The following is a 20299-nucleotide window of genomic DNA, read 5'->3' as shown; positions in this document are numbered from 1 at the left end:
TGTGTCATTTTTGGTGTGTGTGTGGGGGGGGGGGGTGTCTATATTATACTGTACATATATCATTGGGTCATATTATCTTGCCTCGGGTTACTCTGTGTGTATGTGTGTGTGTGCAGGCCTCTCTCTCCTACCTTTAGGCTCAGTGTTTGAATGTTTTTGTATGATGCAGACACAGTTGGAGTCATATGATTGGCTCTTTGCATGGGTTTGCTCTCTCTGGATTGGATCGTTGGTTGATAGACGACTTTTAAACTTCTGGAAACAGCTGGCATCCACTGCTTTTCTCTTCTTGCATCATCTGCTCGCAGGAAAGGTCTGACATTTAGATCTGTGTATTGCCTGGGGAGATTCGTGTAAGTGCAGTTACTGTGGACGTTTGGAAATAGAGTTGGCGGATTATGGTAGTCTTGTTAGCTGTGAGCTTATACTTTTATTTCTTATTGTTTTGGGGGCTTAGGGTAGAGATTTGTCCTTCACTGTTGGAGGAAAGTAGTACTTATTAGCAAGATTATGTTTGTTGTGTTTGCCATTAATCACCCTGAGGCTTTCAAACTGGTACTGGAGCTCTAAAATCTCGCATCAATAGAAGGCGAACTGGTGACTGTGAAGATTAGTATTTCAGTGACAACATTTTGATACTCATCAAACCATTCAGTGACCCAGTTGTGCCATATGGACAATTCCCATGAAGATTGCAATGTTTAATCAGAGAATAAAGGTCATGAGTCAGAATAACTTCATACTGACTTGTTGTAAGCTCCTCAGGCCTCAGGGGCTCAGATTACAGGAGCAAAATGCCCTCAACAACAAAACAATGCCACCAGATTCCAACAGTGTAGGCATAAAGAGCTCAGGTTTTTCCTTTAATCTATAACCTGTCTGTAAACACAGACATCAGTTCACCTTTTTAGGTTGTATGTTTGTTTTAATAAAGATGTGAGTTTGATTCTGGCTCTTTCTAGTCGTATTGCTAAGGTAACCAGCTGCTGGTGGCAGCTTCACAGGGTGTATGAAAATGCTTACAGTGCATTTTACACGCCCCACTGAAACATAATGCTCAGTTCATGCTTCAAAAGATAATAGGAGAAATATTGAATGTAATTTTTCATGGATAAGTTTTGCAATTTGAGATTTCTACAGTCCTTTGCTTGAGCTGTTCAAACTTGATCACTTGTTCTTTAATTCAAAACTCTGCTCTTTTATGGATTACACATTTCCTGTAAAGAAGAATGACACCTGCCTCTCTTCATAATCCAAAAACGCACCCACCCTCTAGGGTGGAGGAGACAAAAGTCTTTGCATTAATGCAAAAGCGCTCTCTCCTTCCCTGTGACTAACTGTAACTAACAGTTGTTTTCTGGGCTGGGAGTGATCTGTTGTCTTGCAGTTGGATTTCTCCTTCATCCCAGAGTCCCAGTAGTGCCTGCCTGTGGTTCGGCCAGGAGTTGCAAAAGCAAAGGTGTTTTTTTGTGAACCTTGCTGGACTAACTGGAACTTTCTGACCTGCAGACTCAGCAACAATCATTATGTTGTCTGTTAATAAACAGATTTTTTCTACATCACAGATTGTATTCTAGATGTAATTGGAACATAAAAATTTTAAACTACTGTAAGGACGCTCAGGAAAAAAGTGACAAACCTGTAAACTTCATCCCTGCCTCGAAGTCTGTGGGTGAAGATGGGAGATAATAACCTGGGTGATAAATTATGCTGTTGATGTGTTCAGTGATACATGGCAGAGAATAAGTTGCCAAAAATAGCTCTATTTATCAAGTCTCCTGCTGTGCTCAAATCACCTTTCGTGACAACACAGTTTATCAGTTCCTTCCATGTGCATTTCCATCAAATCCCCTTCCACCCATTAAACTGTCAAAGACATGGGGTCAGAAACAGTCTAAAGCCAACATTTTTCAGCCAGTCTTTAATCCTTCTGTCATTTTTTTAAACCCCATTTTAGGAAAATCAGCATGCTCTGACCAAGACAAAGTCGGGGAACATTCATATTGCTGGCAGACCTGCTTCACATAGACAGCTTTGCACCTTTAGTTCATCCACTTTGTCTTTACATATGATGAAAAGACTGAATAGAAGAAGCAAATTTTGTATTATAGCTCCTGCTAATGTGATGAAGTGCATATGCTTGTGTAATGTCTGTTTAATGAGAATGGTGTTAAAGTTTTAACTTATTCTAACCAGCAAACAAGTTAACGTTAACATACCGAGTATGTTCACCTGTTGTGAGATAAAGACCCCACAACTCCATGGAAAGAAACTACAACAATCCAACAAGCTCAGCTACATTTAAGAGAAAGAAAACTCAAGAGAACAAGGCTCCGGCAGGGAGGCCATCTGCCCAAACCAGTTGGAGGTGAAGGGAAAGAAGTGAAGGGGGTAGAGGAGAGGAGAGAGTTGACAAACTATCAGGCTAAATTTCCCACTCTTGAGACTTTTTTAATGTAGTTTTGTCCAGCCAATATTTTCTTATTTTCTAATGTGTGAATTATTTTTAAATGGCACTTTAGAGCTTCTCTGTTTGCAATCCAAGAACTTTAAAACAGAAATTATGCTCCCCTCAGTTTGCATATTGGGTGGTTGGAAAATGTTGGTGTTAATTTTGGTGGTGGGCACAACATAGCACACCAGTGGGTTTATTGAGGCCTCAGTCACACAGGCCTAGAGACAGGTCAGCAACTGTTATCAACCACTGGCGGCTAGAGAAAAATATGTATTGGATAAATGTGTGGGTGAAAATGGTTGCAAAGAGGGCACTACACCAAAAACGTACTTATGATTCGTTGTTTGCTAGCAGATTGCCGTGATTGCCCATAGTTTGCATGGAAGTCTTTGTCTGCAAAAACTGTTAAAAGTTGTAACTTATCTCTGAAACCAAGGCACAAATTTTACTTTGAAAGAAAACTCTTTGCATTTCCTGTTTCACTACTGTGTGTGTGCAACTGGCCAGTGTGTGCAGTTATGGATGCCTGTGACTACGTCCTAGTGCAGTGTCTCCCTACCTTTTGGAGACACGGCACATATTTCACAATAGAAACACACATTGCACACCACCAAACAAAAATGTCACAAAAAGCATATTGATCATTTTTCCCCATGCACCAGGCATAGCAGCACTGGTTCGGTTTATCCCCAGTATACCTTTTTTGCTTTCTTCTGACCACTACTCATGCTAGGGCCTTCGTCTAAGTTGGAATTTTTTCCAGGACCCAGGTCAGATTGACTACTACTACTACATCTAACAGCAACCCATTTAATTAGAGCAGGTAGTTGTACTGCCCTCTAGTGTAAGAGAATGTAATTAATCTGCCCGTTACTCACACCGGTCACTTAGAGCACTAATCAGGTGGAACAAGATGATCTTCTACGTCACACCTGATCATTTCTCACAGCACACCTATGTGCTGCGACACAGTGGTTGGGAAACACTGTCATAGTTTTTTTTCCTAAGGAACAGTGGTTGCGTAGTGGTTGCCAACTGGTCTGTAGGCCTGTGTGACTGAGGCTTAATCAGATGCCTGCTGCAGCTGAAATCTGCACCGATGAAAACAGTCACAGTGACCTACAGAAGCTCAGGTAAAAGTGCGAGCTTTTAAACCTCAAACATGATGATGAACAGCAGAGTATGGGTAAAGCTTTTTTCCCCTTTCCATTATTCATAGCAAGTGTCTTAAAAAATGATTAAAGTTTAAAACTGACCTGTCACATTTTCTGATGTGTAATGAGCTTTATAACCTTGCATGGCTGCTTGGATGAAAATAGACTTTCCATCTTAGCTGATGCCTCTACTCAGCAATACAGGGTATGCATCCACTGATGATGGCATAAAGTCAGATATTAAAGACCAGGCTGTATCACTCGTGCACTGACCTGCAGGGTGTGGTCTTCACTGACAGCTGCTGTAGTTCATTGCTTCTCTTCTCCACATTTTCAGTCTCTTGCTTCAGCTCTTAGATAAGCTCTTCAAGCCTCTTCTGTTCACCAGCACCACTCACCTAATTCTCCTCTATCAGCTCTCTGTGGGCCCTTTCCATGGACTTCATCACAGACTTGAATATCTGAACACTTTCCTCCATTTATTTCTGTGCATTCTCCCAAGAATCATTCATAAAAAGTACTGGATAATTACAGCAGACACCACGTAGACTAAATCAGCACTGGAAGAGCCACTGACAAACTACAAAAGTGGACGATTTTTACTTGAGTCTGTGATATTCTGGATATTTTAACTGAACTATTTGTATATATTAGAGCTATTTCTTATATTTTGTAACTTTGTAATGTATTGTACTATTTCAATTAGTTCAGTCTGTTACTGTTTTTATTGTCTTAGAGTAACAGTAACCACATAATTTCCATAGGAATTAATGAAGCATTGTGATCCTGATGATGATGAAAACTCATGATTTGTGATGATTAATCACACTGCCTGTAGGTGTGCCTGAGCTAAAGCAGATGTGTACAGCTGTAACAGGTGTGAGCTGCTGCCTGTTATGCTCTGTGTTTCCCTCATCTGAAGGCCAAAAAGTTTTTTGGCAGTGCTGATAAATGAGGACAGCTTTTCTTTTTAGTCATTCATAGGTACAGGCATTGTGTTTAACGCTGCCCTAATATGTTTGCTCATGTGGAGGATTTCTGCATTTTTCCTTTATAATAACCTGTACATACAACTCCTTCCCCTACAAATGAATGTGAAACTAGAATTTGCAAGGAATGTTAATATGAACTCTTAATTATAGTGACTACACTGTAAAAAACAAAATCCATAACAACAACAACAAAAATAATATTCTGGCAGCTAGGGTACTGTACTGTAAAATAAAAGAAATTTTCCATTTAAAATTAGAAATTTTCCATACTCATTATACAGTTTTGTAGCTTTAATTTAGATAAGAATTCATGTATTTTTACAGATAAGATGTTGTACATTTAAAATTTCATTTAATATGATAAATCATACACCGCCCATTAAAAAGGGTTAAAATATTAACAATGTAACATCTAACTGGGTTTATAATTACAACAAACCAACATTTCTGATTAGGTCAAAAGTAATCTTTTAATTGTAACTTGCACAAAAATCATCTTCATCTTTACTCTTAAAGAGTGGCGGTTTGTTTTTATTTTGTTTTACTTTGTGAGTTGATTATTAGATGCTGCTCCAGCCAGCCAGAGAATCCCCCGCCGCCCCGCCCTCTCCTCCCTGTGCCGCAAGCAGCAGGCGCACCTCGCAAACGGAGGGCGCCCTTACTCGCAGCAAATGGGCGATAGAAAAAAGGATCGGTGCCTATGCCATTCCCAATTTGCGCTGGCATGACGTCAGGGCAGCATTAGTATGAGCAATTTTTTTTTTTTTTTTTTTTTTTTGCCAATGCCCGTGGTGCCGCCCCCCACCACGATGCCGCCCAAGAAGGTGGCGCAGAAACAATAAGCTTGGTGATGTTTTGACTCTTTGGATTTTGAGCAGATGCTGAGGTAACCTCTAAAATCTAGTGGAAGTATGTTACTGACGCGATCAGTCTCAGTAGTTCACTCACTGTTTTCTTATTTCTTCTGTATTATGGGGTTTGATCCCTCCTTTGAAGAGTTTTGTTGGAAAAGAAAGCAAACTGATAAAATGAAAATGATTCTCTACAATCAAGTTCAGAGGTTTTCCCCTTTACTGGCCGTCATTTTTAGTATTATGTTTATTTCCCATGGTTGTATGATAATTTCATGCATTTTTTGAACATAAATAAAACTTAAAGTTACCATTTTTCCAGCTATGTTGCTGTGATCGGCCTCAGCACAGACCTGACAGCTGATTTTGTCATGCTTCTTACACACTCGCTCCTCTGAGTCCCCGACTGGATCAGTGAGCTTGTGCTGTCTTATGAGTCTCACAGTGAGACATCATACACACCACACAGGACTTTGTGGCCTTTACTTCCACATCTGTGCAGATATCTCACATCCTTTCCTGCTTATCACTGGGCCCGCATTTGTGTACTGAAGTGATCAACAATCGAAGGCAACATTAATCAGAAGCTCAGGACTCATAACAAAGAAACTGATGCTCATCCAGTGTACCTGCCATGTCCAAAATTATAGGGAACACGTAGCTGAATTCAAAATGATTCACAGTACATAGAAATGATGTGACAGTGAATATCAAATGCTGCTTGTACTATAGTGAAATAGCCAAAGAGTGTTTGTGTCGTGCTATGTTGCTTCATGTAAATGTAAACCAAATAAGTCTTTACCAAATAAATGCAATCCACATATCTACTAAAGTGTGGTAAAACAATCTTAAAGTTTCTTTGTCTGAGAGGCATTTGTGAATAAACCTGTTAACAGCCTGGAACAATTTTCTCCTTCATGACAACTGTGCAGGAGGTGGAATCTTTAGTAACCTCACCCATTTTAATTGTATTAAGGCTTAAAGTTGTGTAGGAGTGTGGCTGCTCTGAAGGGGGAGGGGGACGAGTTCTTTGCTAGGCAAATTTAAGTCAACTGAAGTCAATCAATTCATTGATAACTTAGCACTTAATTCTCTCCATTACTGTACATATGATCTGGCATATATCACATGCAGCAGCAGTCATAATGCTCAAATCAAGCTCACAGAACAACGGTTAACATCACGGTGATTATGTTCATCTTTTATTTACAGTCTATAGCAATTACACTCTTTATCATGACCTGAAGAAACTTTGCTTCACAGAAACACAATATTTTTGTGATTTTCTTTTAGGGCATTGAATGTAACTTCAAATAACTTTTCAGTTTTTAAACGTTTTTTATCTTTATTCCCTTTCAAACATGATTTGTGTGGTCTTCAATGCAGATACATATGTACCTGCCTTAAATGCATTAGAAATTGTCATGCTCTATCTTATCCACTAGTGGGCGGTCTTGCGCTGGCACTGAGGAAACATCCCCCCCCCCAAATCCAGCAGACACTTTACATTCATCATGCATTTTTACCATATATGCTGTCACCCATAGCAACATTTGAGCACAGCACCGGCTGAGAATGGTCAAACAGTGCATCCAGCGAGCACAGCTGAAGTCATAATGCAGTTTGTACACTTTTGCAGGACATTCTGCTTTTTGGATTCTGACCTCGAATCCAGAGACACGGCCAAGGTCTCTCAAAAAAAGATTGATTTCTTCTTTACACTGCAGCATATTGACAGAATTAGGGTCAATAACGCTCTAAAGAGGGGGGCTCTGCTCCAAAAAATGACCACCTGCCCAGGTCTCTGAGATGATATTGATCCCTTTCCCTTCCAGCAAATGTCACAGTGTCTCCATTCATCACATTTTACTGAACCTCTTGTGTTTTCCTTTGACCATTTCCTCCCGAGGATCTGTCTCCTGCTCGTCTTTACCGCACCGCTTACAGCTCCTTGCTTGGAATTTGTGTCAAGAGGAGTCGTCTCATTTTATTTGAGCTATTGCAGCAAATCGGCTCTCACGTGTGCTTTGAGATGTCCCATATGATCTGCGCTGGTTTCAAAGCAGATGTCTTATATGCAAAATTGCAAACATGTGATTATCTGTGTGTGTGTGTGTGCAAGTGTGTGTGTGTGTGTGTGTTTGTAAATGAGGGCATGCATCTGTGCATGTTAAAATATCATATTCAGTGTGGCCCTACAGCAAATCCACCACAGTGATTATGTTGCATGATGTTATGGAGCTAGAATTTCTTGGAGTTGGGGGGGAGTGTGTGTGTGTGTGTGTGTGTGTGTGGTGGGGGGATTCTGCTTTCTCTTACTCTCTGTCGCAGTGTCAGTCAAGGTAAATGTATTCCTCCTCCCCTCCTTTCCTCCCCCCTTTCCCTTTCTCTCTCTCCAGCTCTCCTTTGTATCCATCCATCTTTTCATCTTTCACCCACCTGTCCGTCTCCTGTTTTATTCATCCTCTTTGTTCTTCCTCACATTGTTTTATTTTCCATTACTCCATCCCAGTGTTCTTTTCAGGTTTATAAATAGAAGCTATACCCTTCTCTTTGTCTTTGTCTGTCTCTCCCTCTCTTATTCTTCCCATTGCTTCCTGTTTTCCCTTTTCTTCCCTGCAATCCGGCACTTAGCCGAGTCTCTGCTTGAAGCTACACTGCGCCGTTTCCCCCCCACACACCCCCACCCCTCCTTCTCTCCACACCTCTCACTCTAAACTCCCTGCGTGTTGCACCTTCGTCTCCCTCTGTCATGCTTTAATTTGAAGAACTCTAAAAAAAAATAAAAAATATACCCTGCTTGCAAATAGACACAGTCCTCAAGAAAATGGAGCTTTGGGTAATTCACTCATCTCCCTTTCCCCTCTCTTCTCACCTTGCCTCTAAAACACAGATAATGAAAAGAGGGGGGAAAGAAAAACAGCTCATTCTCCTTATAGTTTTCTCAGCATGTTGCTGCTTCCCCTGCGTCCTCCCCCCTCGGGCTATGTCGTCTTAATTCCGCCCTCCTCCTCCTCCTCCTCCTCCTCCTCATGCTCTCTGGTTTCTTAGAGGTGGTATCAGTGCTCTCACCTCCTTCAAGTTGATACGGGAGCACCAGCCAGCATTATTGATAGTCAGTGCGGATAGTGTCACACTCTCTGTGTTACTGATAACCTCGCCGTGCCCCCAGAAACCAGAGGACAAAACCCTCAAATGAACTTACGCCTCCTAGATCTGATCATGTGACATCTCTCAGTGGAGTAAACACGCAGTTGCGCTGCACCAACAGCACTCCCCGCGAGGCTCATCATTGTTCCAGAGATATTCTCCTTGGACTTTGTAGAGGAAGCAAAATAAACAGTTCATAAAGTGTCTTGCATAAGGGCACTAAAGCAGAGCAAGCTGACTTGAAGGTTTGATTATTATTTCTTTGATTTCCTGAGTAATTACCTAACCCTGCTGCCGAATGGTTATGTAACAGGTGCAGACAGATTGATTGTTCCAAGTGTTGTGGAACCAGTGATTTGTTAATTAGTGACATAACATGTTACATTAGGAGCTCCGACACCCGACGGCTTCATTATGCAGATCGCCCCATGCTGAGTGCAAATCTGATGTCTAAAGTTACTCACTCATGCTGGGAGTCTATCATGTATCCAGCACCCTGAGCGATTCACTTGCTTCGTGAAAGGAATTAGTCATAGCGAGGTGCGCACAGCAGCTGGTTAGTTAAGACTAGCAAATAGGTGGTAAACACTGGGGCCAATTATTAGTGTTCGACTCCAAGGGCAGCCACTGATCTCCAGATACTGGGTGGATGATATCGAGGCCAGGACTTTCTGTTCCTGTTGCAGTGTTGAGTATTACTACAGATACATGTAAAAAAAAAAAAAACATCTCTACTTTATTTCCACATGTTTACCTGCATGCAGCGATTGGATGGTGCACCTCACACTAACAACACAAATCCTAAAGCTTCTGTGAGAAATCTTGTCCCTTGCCTACATCAATGAAAGCACCTACACTGCCGCTAAACTCTAAGATTTCAACATTTTCTTAAATGGTGTGGCTTCTTTACACTGTTCAGCTAATATTCTGTATTGTGCTTCATTTAACTAGATAGATAGATTTCGTCCTTTACATTTCTTGCACTGTCTTCTTAGTTTTATTTAAAACTCCAGCTCTCTTTCTAAATGTAAAATATACTACCCTCTCAGCAGAAGATGATATGAAAGAGAAACACGTCATCCATGTTTTAAGACTGCAAGATTGAAATCTTACAGCAGCGATGAAGAAAACAATGCACAGAAATCTTAGCAGCTTTTCTGCTCCACTATCCGTACTTTGGATCCCGCAGCTTCAGCAGCCAGACGCATGCGGCTGAAGAAAAGCTACAACACTGCAGTGCTTCATTCACATGCGGCACTCAATCCGTGAGCTGCTCCTCTCCTTCAGATCTTGCCTGCTGCTGCATGCTTGCTCTCTCTCTCTCTCTCTCTCTATCACTCCATGTGTCTGTGCAGTCCCTGGACAGAGAGGGGCTGCCTTCTTTCACTCTAATATGTGTATCACACCCGTATCAGGTAATACCTTTTCATGCATCATGTGGCTTTTGTCCCTTTCATGACTTAATCTTTTTTTTTTTTTCCCAGTGTAATTGAGACATGCACACACGGGCCAATGAAGGATTTTCTTAAAACCATATTCTGCTTGAACTGCCAAACACAGCTCGATGGTTGACAGCGCCATTATCCCCTCTCCCCCTCAAAATGTGATCTGATCTCATCTGATGCCGTCTGATCTGATGGTGCGTCTCATCATCTCGTGCAATTCCACGTATTATTCTCCCCATATGTCTTCGTAAAGACACTGAAAGCCATGCAGCATATCTTATGATTGCGCCAGGCGTTTTGAGGCCAACAACACGGCGCTCAATGAAATCCGAGGCTTAAACGATGAAGTCCAAAAATAGGACTATTTAGCGATGATGCATTTCAGCTGCAGGATTTTCTCTTTAAGCTGAGTGAAGGAATACACGATCAAAGAGCATCTCAGGTTGGAGGCAACAGGCTCACATGGAAGTCCGGATATTTGGAAACAACTCTTTTCTTTTGATTCTTCCTTCTCTGAGTAAGTCGGTGTGTATGAAGCATCACTTTGTTGGCCTACCGCCAAGAGCACACTTGCTTATGCTCTCGCTGCATTTACCTGAATAAAGAGGATGACCTCTGCCCTCCTATAGTACTCTTTCTTTTAGATTATAGTGTATGCACTGACCACAAAAAGGTATAGAGTAGCACGAGCCTCTCATATATCCTTTGGCAGAAGCCTCTTGCTTTTAAACCCTCATACAGAGCCTGTGAAAAGGAAGCAACTAATTGCACTTTGCATGTGAATAGAAAGCCACTGCAGGCAGTATAATCTCTGCTTTAAGGCTGAGGTGAACCTGACCTTTTTATCTTTCAAGGTTTTTCTTTATTGAAAGTAATAATAAGTAATAAAAAGTAAATAATCTATCAGTTTTCTATCAGTTTTCCAAATTCAGGGGGTGGATGAAGACTTTCCAGGCTGTCACTGGACAAGGGTTCATCCCGGACAGGCTGTCAGTCCACCAAAGGGGTAAAGTTCAGATAATTATTCATGCTCACATCCACACCTACAGCCAGTTTCAGAGATTTTGCATACCTTAGTGAAGACTTGAAATTGATTGCGAAAATTGATCTTGAAGTGGCTCGAGAGGGGTGAAAACTCAATGAAGAATTGATGGGAACAAACACCACAACAACAGATGGAATTCAGTACTGAGTTTATTAGCATTTATTGACATGTGGGTTAAGTTAAACAAACCAGATTTAGAAAAAAAACATTTTGTGTAAAGAAATGACACAAACCTACATTGGATTTCTTGCAGGATGCTCTTAATTACATATTTTTAGCAATTTAAGTCTGTTTGTAGACTAAGACTGTTGTCTTTTTTAAAACACAAGACAAATTTGCATTCTTTTACTCACTGGATATATATTTTTTCATGTTTTGTCTTCCGTTCACTAAAGCATAGGATATGTAAAGTAACCTTTGGGTGCATCTACACACATACACATACACACTGTATTGGGCCGCCTACACCTACAGGAACTGCTCAGCTCCCGGATTACAGTCGTTGTGCTGATGTTAATGCCAGAGCAGGTCCTGGAGCAGAGTCAGCAGAGCGTTGGAGACTTTTACAGCACTCAGTGACCGCACTCTGTCACTTTACCTGGTCTGACACTTGGCTGAGTTGCTGTGGCTGCTAAATGGTTTTAATTTGCAATAATACCACTTACAGTAAATGGTGGAATATCTAGAAGGGAAGAAATTACACAAAGTGACTGCTGCTCAGACACTTGAACGACTCATTCTTTCAGCAGACTGCATGGTGAGGCGCTTGTCTATGATTGTGCTACAGTTTTTTTTTTGTATGAAAAGTGCTTTATAAATAAAGATTGATTGATTGATTAATTGATTGTATAAACCTCTTACCTGAAATTAACATGTCTGTTATCTGTGTTGCATTCTGGTGCCATGACGCTGCTGCTATATCTGAATTTTCTACAATATATTGTGCCTGTTTAAAACATCACTCCTACTTAGAAAACTCATTTCTCTGAGCATTTCTGAAGAAAAAAAAGCACTAAAATGTACTTACTGTACTAACTATTTGCTGGAGGAGTTTTGGAGCTGAGTCACTCTGTGCAAAATGATTTGTTCTAAACCGAAATGGGGGTTTTTCTCCTTTGATTTAATGTTTAGTGTTTGCTTTTGTTGATATGCTTTTGAGGCATCTTTAAGAAAACATATAGTTAATTTGCAAAATATATTTTTATCTTTCTGTAATAGTGAATCCATTAGCATTTGCCAGCTCTTTAATAAAGATTATATTTTTATGCTAAAATATAGCTTTTGATGTTATCTATGAGTTTTAAATGTACTGTTTCACAAAAAATCTGAAAAAATAGTAAAGCGCAACATTATATTTTGACTGAGTAAAACAGAGTTAGAGTTGTTTACTGAACAGAAAAAAAATAGTTTTTGCATTTGAATGTCAGAATGTGAATTCTGACATGGTATTTGCTTAGTAAATAACTTTATAACTTTTAATTTCATTCTAATTATTTCTTTGCTTTTATGAAAGGTGGTCGAATACATTTGTTAAGCATTGCAGCTATTTATTAACTGTTACTCACTGCATATTTTTAGTGGATTTATATTATATAACTTGGCCATGAAGAGGCAGAGTCACAGACAGAGAAGAGAAACAGCAGGAGGAAAGCAAAGAAAATCATGCAACTATATGTACTATGTATATATATATATACATATATATATATATATATAAAACTCTTACTCAGTAACTCACACATATCAATAGAATGACAAATATGCTGTGAAATTTTTCCCTGTGTTTATTTTGATGTTTAATGTAAAAAAAAAAATGTGTCAAGGGGATACGCAAAGACATGGAGTCCTATTTATTCTGTGTATAATTGAGTGCTCCCAATTCCTAAATTCCAGTTCAGTAATGAGCAATGCATTCTCCGCCGTGTCATCCATGAGTCTGTTTGAACTGGAACAGCACCCAAAGGGGGCCTGGATTGAAACTAGCTTCTAGGGAGACTCGTGGCGATACTGGCATCCCCTGAAGAAACGGGGTCAGAAAGATCTCCTTTAAGCAACTGAAATTACTTTTGGAGCTCTACATACAGATTTCATGTTTTCTTTGTTGCTGCTTCTGTTTATGACACAGCTATAAAAACACTGTTAAATTAATGTAAAGTGCTGCTTAATAGATTTGACATTGCAATGCTTTGCTTTCTGTAATCTTACAGTAAAAATGTGTGGTTGTGTCCTGTATAGAATTCATTCTTAATAGTAAAATACTCCCCGTTTATTTTATATTTCAGTGTTCCTGCTATATTGCTTATAATGTGTTTATTTGTTAAAGATAGAACTGCATGACTTTCCATTCCCCCTGAACTTTATCAGTATAGTCAATTTTCGTGATGAAATTTCATGAGCTAAACCTCAACTAAACCACATCACACCTCTGCAACATTCAAAATACTCGATAAAACACACACACACCATTTACAGAGAATGTTACATAATTATGCACAATCTTATTTATATGTTACAGGAATTTGTTACAGTGAATGTATTTTATCATCCATCCTCTTCCACTTACTATTCACACCTGTGGAAAATTTAGTATAAGCACTAATTGCATGTTTTTGGACTGTGGGAGGAAGACCGTGCTGCCCAAATGTATCTGACAGAATCGGTTATTAGCCTGCAAACATTTTGGATAATTCTCAGCATTTGGAGCTTGTTTCTGTCACAACACTGATGCAAAATTTTAAATTATTTGATTTTTTTATTTAAAGGTTGAGTTAGGAAATCAAAATTTTTACACATGAACCCAGAGTTTTGTCCTATGGATGGAAAAAGAAATGTATTTTTCCTTTTTCAGTGGTGGAAATGCTTCTGTACTTTATTGATTAGAATACTTCTTTACTTTAAATTTAAATGATATCATTCCTGACTTCATGATGCTGCCATGGCAAACAGATGAGGTATAATTGTAAGTTCATCATGCAACAAATGAATTATAATGTATATGTACAAAACTGTAAATAGCATAAAAGTCTTGTTTACTTATTCATTTATAACACAGTCTCCGCTAATACAAGTTTGTCTGCTTGCAGAAGACTTTGTGTGGATGCCTGTTCATAGCAATGCACTAACCATAGTAGTTGTCATTATTTTAATGCATAGACTTTTTCTTCTTTTTTTCTTTTGCAATAATCTGATCGATATTTCTCCCTTTTTGTAACAGATGGTCTAACACAGGGACGTCCATACATTACTGTGTTAGAGCCCACTTTGATCTTAAGGGGGCCCGACCAGTGAAACTCCAGTTTCTGTCGGTATAAAGAAATTTAACTGCACACGTAATCCCTGAGATAAGTCAGTATTAGAAAAAGAAGTACAATCTCAATAGCACATCTCAGTTTTTCTGCATGAAAAAGTAATCCTGCTTTAGCAAATGACAGAAAATTTCTCAGCATCACTTTGCTTAAATTGTAAGATATAAATGTGATTATTATTAAAAACATTTTGGTAATTCATAACGCAGAATGTGCTGTAAATATAAAATGGAAATGTTTTGGTAATTCACAGAAAATGTCCTTTTTTTTTTTTGTAAAGGAAAGAAAGAAAGAAAGAAAACTATTGTGGAGACACTAAAAAAGCAGAAAATATCAAAGGAAAAAAAAAACCAGGAAGGTTTCTGTTATTAATTACTTATTTATGGCTTTGGTATAATAAGAATAAATGAATGGCCATGGTGGAAGTTTGTGTGGGCAGGAAAAGTTGTAAAAATACAGTTAAAAGCACAAAATGTATGCTCTCCTTCCCTTCTTCCAAAGCTGTCCAGTGGACCAGATTGGAGTCTTTGCCCCCTCACCTTATGTTTAACCCCCCTGGTCTAACATGACCTTTATTGGACATGGAAACAACATTTTCACCTGCGTGGTTCAGTTTTTGGCATTGACCAGTTTTGACCAGTGAGGCGATTTTAGGGTTTGAACCATGTTTGTTGAGGGTCTTTGAAGGTTTAAAAAAGCAAAAGAAGAAAACAGTTACACAGTTGTTAGAGTTGAAAGCAGTACGCAGCAAATTTTATTTAGTGCAGAAAACACAATACAGGGAGTGTTCATGTGCATTCTCACCTCAGCTACCACTTCTGAAAGTCCAACAACACAACTTAGATTGCAATGGCAAAATACGCAGAGGGAGTTCATAGTCTACAACATACAAATATGGATTCCACATGCCTCGACATAAGAAACACAACAAAACAAGTCGGAGAGGTTCACAACAACATAGGCAACTATATAAGTTATGCAAACATAATTCAATAAATAAAGCCTCAATCGTCATGGTAGAAGAAGTAAAGATGCATTAAGAATATTTGTGATTTGTGGAATGGGGCCCTGTAGAGCTTCCTGATTGGCAGATGCCTCCCTGAAAGGACAGTGGTCACCGATTGGCCACGCTGTGAAGGGTGAGCCAAAGCCTCGGTGCCACGTTGTGAGCGTACAATCATCTGAAAGACGAACTTAAAACCTACTTCTCGTGTTTTTGTCATAGTTGGGGACAAACTGCCTGTTGAAAGCATGCTTTTTGGAGCTTGCTCATTACAGTGAGTTATATTAATCGTTTCGGATGCTTTCACTGTTGCTTTACGCAACTACAGATAACATAAAGAAGGGATCTACACGAAGAGATTATCTAAATATGTGTTTTTTGATCTTGAAAGTATGGCTTTGATGTCGTTTCTAGGCTGTAAAGCTGAGCCCAAATATCTGCACCAATTACTTCCCTCTATTCAGCACATTATAGTCTTGTCAAGCATAAGAAGTGGATATAGATAAACATATGCAAGCAGGGGAGAATATTGAGTTAGCAAGCATGGATTTAGGGAGACACTGTACAGACAATGTGGTGTGAATGATATTTACAAAAGCTTTGGCCGCTGTTTGCCAAGCTCTTGTCTGCCGTGACGTCAGAAAGGCTTTTTAAGGAGAACGTGGGGACTTCTCTTAAGCCAAACTATATGCAGCTCCATTCGCGATCACAGCAGTGAAACAAGCTTTTTATTCCACGCATCTTCCCTCAATCACAGCGAGCAAGCTGTGCTCGCCGAGCCCCGCATTCGGTTGCCTTCGGGGAAAGTGAAATGAGGTCAGGCTAACAAAGCAAAGCGAAAAACACAGCATTGACGAAGAAAGAAATAAAGAAAGAGAGAAAAAACGGTGTCTTTACATATGCTATGTGTGCAAGGAGGAGGTAAATATCTAGCCAAAACACTGGTTTGGATCACGGGTAATAAAAAAAACAAAACTATGAGATTTGATATGAGTGACAAATCTGACCTGAAGCATCCTGTTGAGGGATGTAGCCACACTTTGAGCAATGCGCTGAAGTCAACATAGCAGCATCAGTCATGTGATAACTGTAGTAAGCAAAGTGCATCCACACGAATGGCTTAATAATAGTTTAATAAAGAGCAGGTTAGTGGATTAGTAAAGGTTCTGGCGTTTGTGATATCACAAAGAAGGAAAAAAGAAAGGTGCCATCCCTGCCTGACTGTAGGAAACATTCATACACAGGAAGAATGGAACTGCATTTAAGATTTGACAACATGCAAACTCATGACCGATCACAGAGAACTGCAACTTCGATGGCTTTATCACCTTTACTTGTTAAGCTGAATTTGTATCAAACTGCTTTTTCTCCCCCATGAAACTTTTACGTTTAGAGTCGCGACATTTGGGCTCCTGCACGTAAAAGAACAGATGTTGCTCGAGGCCAAAAGACGCGTGACCGTTAATTCCAAGGAGGATCAAACCTGCAACCTTCGGGTCACGTGTCACTTCTGTTGCACAGCCTCAAATCCACAGGGATTTTCTCAAGTCACATTTCACATTGAAATGACCACTTTAGTCTTACTTTCTTGAATTGTGTCTGTTGCCAAGCAACATTAAGGTTCTTTAGTTTCTGACAGGTAGCTATTTACAGCCTCCAGACTCTGTTTTCAGTTACATCTGGCCCCTGAACAGCTCCTACAGTGACAATTCAAAAAGCTTACCCTTTTATTTTTATATATACATGTAAGCATGCGTCACAAGGTTATTCTGACTTATTCTTATGTTAGTCTTCTGTATATGTGACTGTAAGGAAAGTTACATGTGTGTTACCATTATGCGGATAGAATTCATATGTATCAGACTTAAACTTATCATAGACATGGCATGATCTTCATGCAGCTACATACAAAGAATGCAAATATTCGGTGAATCCGTATTCATAGGAGTTCAAATAATTCAGCAATGGGAACATTATGCTTCAAGCTGCGTCATCAGCTGGGAGCCTCCTCTAGATTTGGATTGCCTTCCTCAGAAATAAAGGAAAAGCTTACTGAGAGCAGCTGGAGCTGAATGTTTCAACTTTGCTATTAACAGTGAGACGTGAGAAAGAAAAGGAGAACAACTATATGATTTCATGTTAAGTTGTCAAAAATGGCTACTGTAACAAGATCGCTCTTATTTGACATTGGTACCATTTGCGTTTTAAAAATGTTCAACATAAACACTTCATGCACAAAGTCACAGCCTTATTTCATTTTTATTTCATTTTCTCCTTAGGTTTAAGACTAGGTTATGATGGTGTAAACGGCCTCCAATAGATATCCACTCTTTATTATTACAGCACAGTTTCATGACTGATTCTGCAGACACTTGTGGTTCATAGTATCCATAGCTTTCAGCTCATTGGGAGAATTTTGGATCTGCACTGCAGTGAATCAGGATTTTACAGTCTAGTCTATAAATTTCCAATGCAGTCATTTCGGTGGAAACTGGTTATTTTAAACAGCTTGTTTTTTATTGAGTTGTTTGGACATTTTTAGAGGGTAAAATGCTTGAAATGATTTAACAGGAATATGAGTCAACAGCAGTGTAATGGCCAAGCTAGATAGCATAACTTGAAGAAATTCAGCAGACTGATTAGGCGGATGCTTTTCTGTACTTTCTCCTTCCCATTAGAAGGATTACAAATTTTCCAAGGACGGCGTTCTCAAAGTAAGCAGAGCTATCAAATGAATGGATGGAAACCATTCATGTGATGGTAACAGATCATTTAGTGGGCAGTTAAGAGTCTTCCAAAAAAAATTGTTTTAAATTCCTTCAATTATTCACTATATAAAACAATCATTATGTATGAAGCCATCACTCACATAGTAACAAGATTACACAGAAAATAGAGAGCTTTTTCAGCGCTCAGAGGATATACTGGATTCAGGATATACTGGACAGCAATATTTTCAGACAAACATCTGCCACTCAAATTCTTTCCTACAGCTGGGTAATATCTCACAGGTACACATAAAGGAGGCTGAATCCCAGTGCTGTCCACTAAGCTCGGCTGTGCTGTATTTTTAACTGGGTAATCCCATCAGGTGAAGCGCAAATGCATTTACACTGGATATGCCCAAACAGATTTAAAAGAACAGTATTATGTGAAAGCAATGTTGATGCTTGATGTGTCTATTCAGCACGCCTGCCAAATCAAATCCACCTAAATCCGCATTACTACATGTATGTCAGGTAATTATTTGAAAACCGTGTCAAATCCAGTTAGGGGAGAAAAGGAGGTTTGATATCAGACTCAGGTGATGACATCAACATATTTCCTTTACGCTGCTGGGGGTGGTGGGCAGGAAAGGGAAACGGCGAGGCCGTGATAGAGAAGAGTGTGCGCAGCAGCTTGTGCCGGTTGCACTGCTCAATGTGCTCGAAATAGAAAAGAGGTTACATTCCAATAATAATTCTAGTAATTAGTGGAGATTATTATTATAGCAATGGAGAGAAAGTCTGGCTTTAGAAGCAGTTCAGTGTGCTACATACATTGAAGTGGAAAGGGGAGGGTACATGGATGAACCAGGAGTGTGTGTGTGTGTGTGTGTGAGTGTGTGCATTGACCCATTATATATATAAATATGTGTGTCACATCATAAACTGTACATGTATGCTGAAGGAATGATACATTTGCACAGTGTGCTTATGTAATAACTGTGTTTTTTTTCTCTCTTGTTTGGCGTCTTTCTTTCCATCTCTGCCCAGTAGCTGCAGTGCGTCTGATCTAAAGGTGAGAGGGCTCAGGTTCACGGCTGGCATCCGTTTCGAATCATTATCAAGAGTTTATTTAAGGATAGAAAGGTTTAGGTTACTAAGGGACACTCAGTAACCCAACACTTAGCATGGTTGAAAGCTCCCGGGCGGAGACAAACTCCTTAAATGCTGTGAATGCGACAGCAACACGATGCTTGTTGTATAGATGAGCGAACGTCTTTCTAGACGAGTGACACGAGACCTGGTTTCTGACCTGCTGGCCTTCAGAAAATTCTTGGCTGTTCAAAGACAATAAATCTGTGGTGACGACAACAATAACAATTTATCCTATTTTTTAATCGATACAGTCACTTGTTACAACATTTGCAGAGATTTGAACTGCATCTAGTCTTCCTCGGTGGATGGAGTGTGATCATATTAAAGTGCTAGCATATAATGTGGTGGTCAGTATTGAAGTTTTACATTTAACTTAAACAAAATATCCTCAAAAACTTTATTTTTAGTCTTTAAATATTTTCTTTATGCCTCAGTTTTAAAGCTTTACATGTGAAACTGCCTAGCAAAAAGAATAACAATTATCTTAACATTTAGGAGTTTATCTCAGCCTACATAGTGCATAGTTTAAACATTTACCTGGCTTTTAAAGAAGTGAACTATACTAAAAATGAGCCTTTAAGGGCGGACTCTATGCGACGCTAATATTCCTTTGTCTAAAACTTTTTAAAAAATCTACAAATTTTAAAATACTGTTGGTTTTAGCAAGCTAGCTAGGGTCACAAGTTTTAGCTAACACATCAAAAGAAAACATCTTACAACTAAAATGTGAGAAAAAGTCTGACCTTAGACCTTTTATTTAAATTAAAGCAGTGACAATTAGCCTTTTTTCTCTTTGCTTTTTGTCCTCTGATTCAGTAAACGAGGAACAAATTGTGACGTTAGCCGCAAGCTTAATTTCAAGCGACATGATTTCTTTTTTTAATGAGGATGTATGAATATTTGAAATCATTTCCACCGGTGGTGCAGTGCTCGATGACATTTCACCGCATCATATTTCACTTGGAGAATGTCAAAAGCTGAAATTGTAGTCACCTAAACATTCATGAGCATGAATGTCACTCATTAGCGGTGATGCGTG

The sequence above is a fragment of the Oreochromis niloticus genome, linkage group LG3, assembly GCF_001858045.2.
Source record: "Oreochromis niloticus isolate F11D_XX linkage group LG3, O_niloticus_UMD_NMBU, whole genome shotgun sequence".
Taxonomy (NCBI): Eukaryota; Metazoa; Chordata; class Actinopteri; order Cichliformes; family Cichlidae; genus Oreochromis; species Oreochromis niloticus.
Note: the sequence above shows the minus strand (reverse complement) of the source record.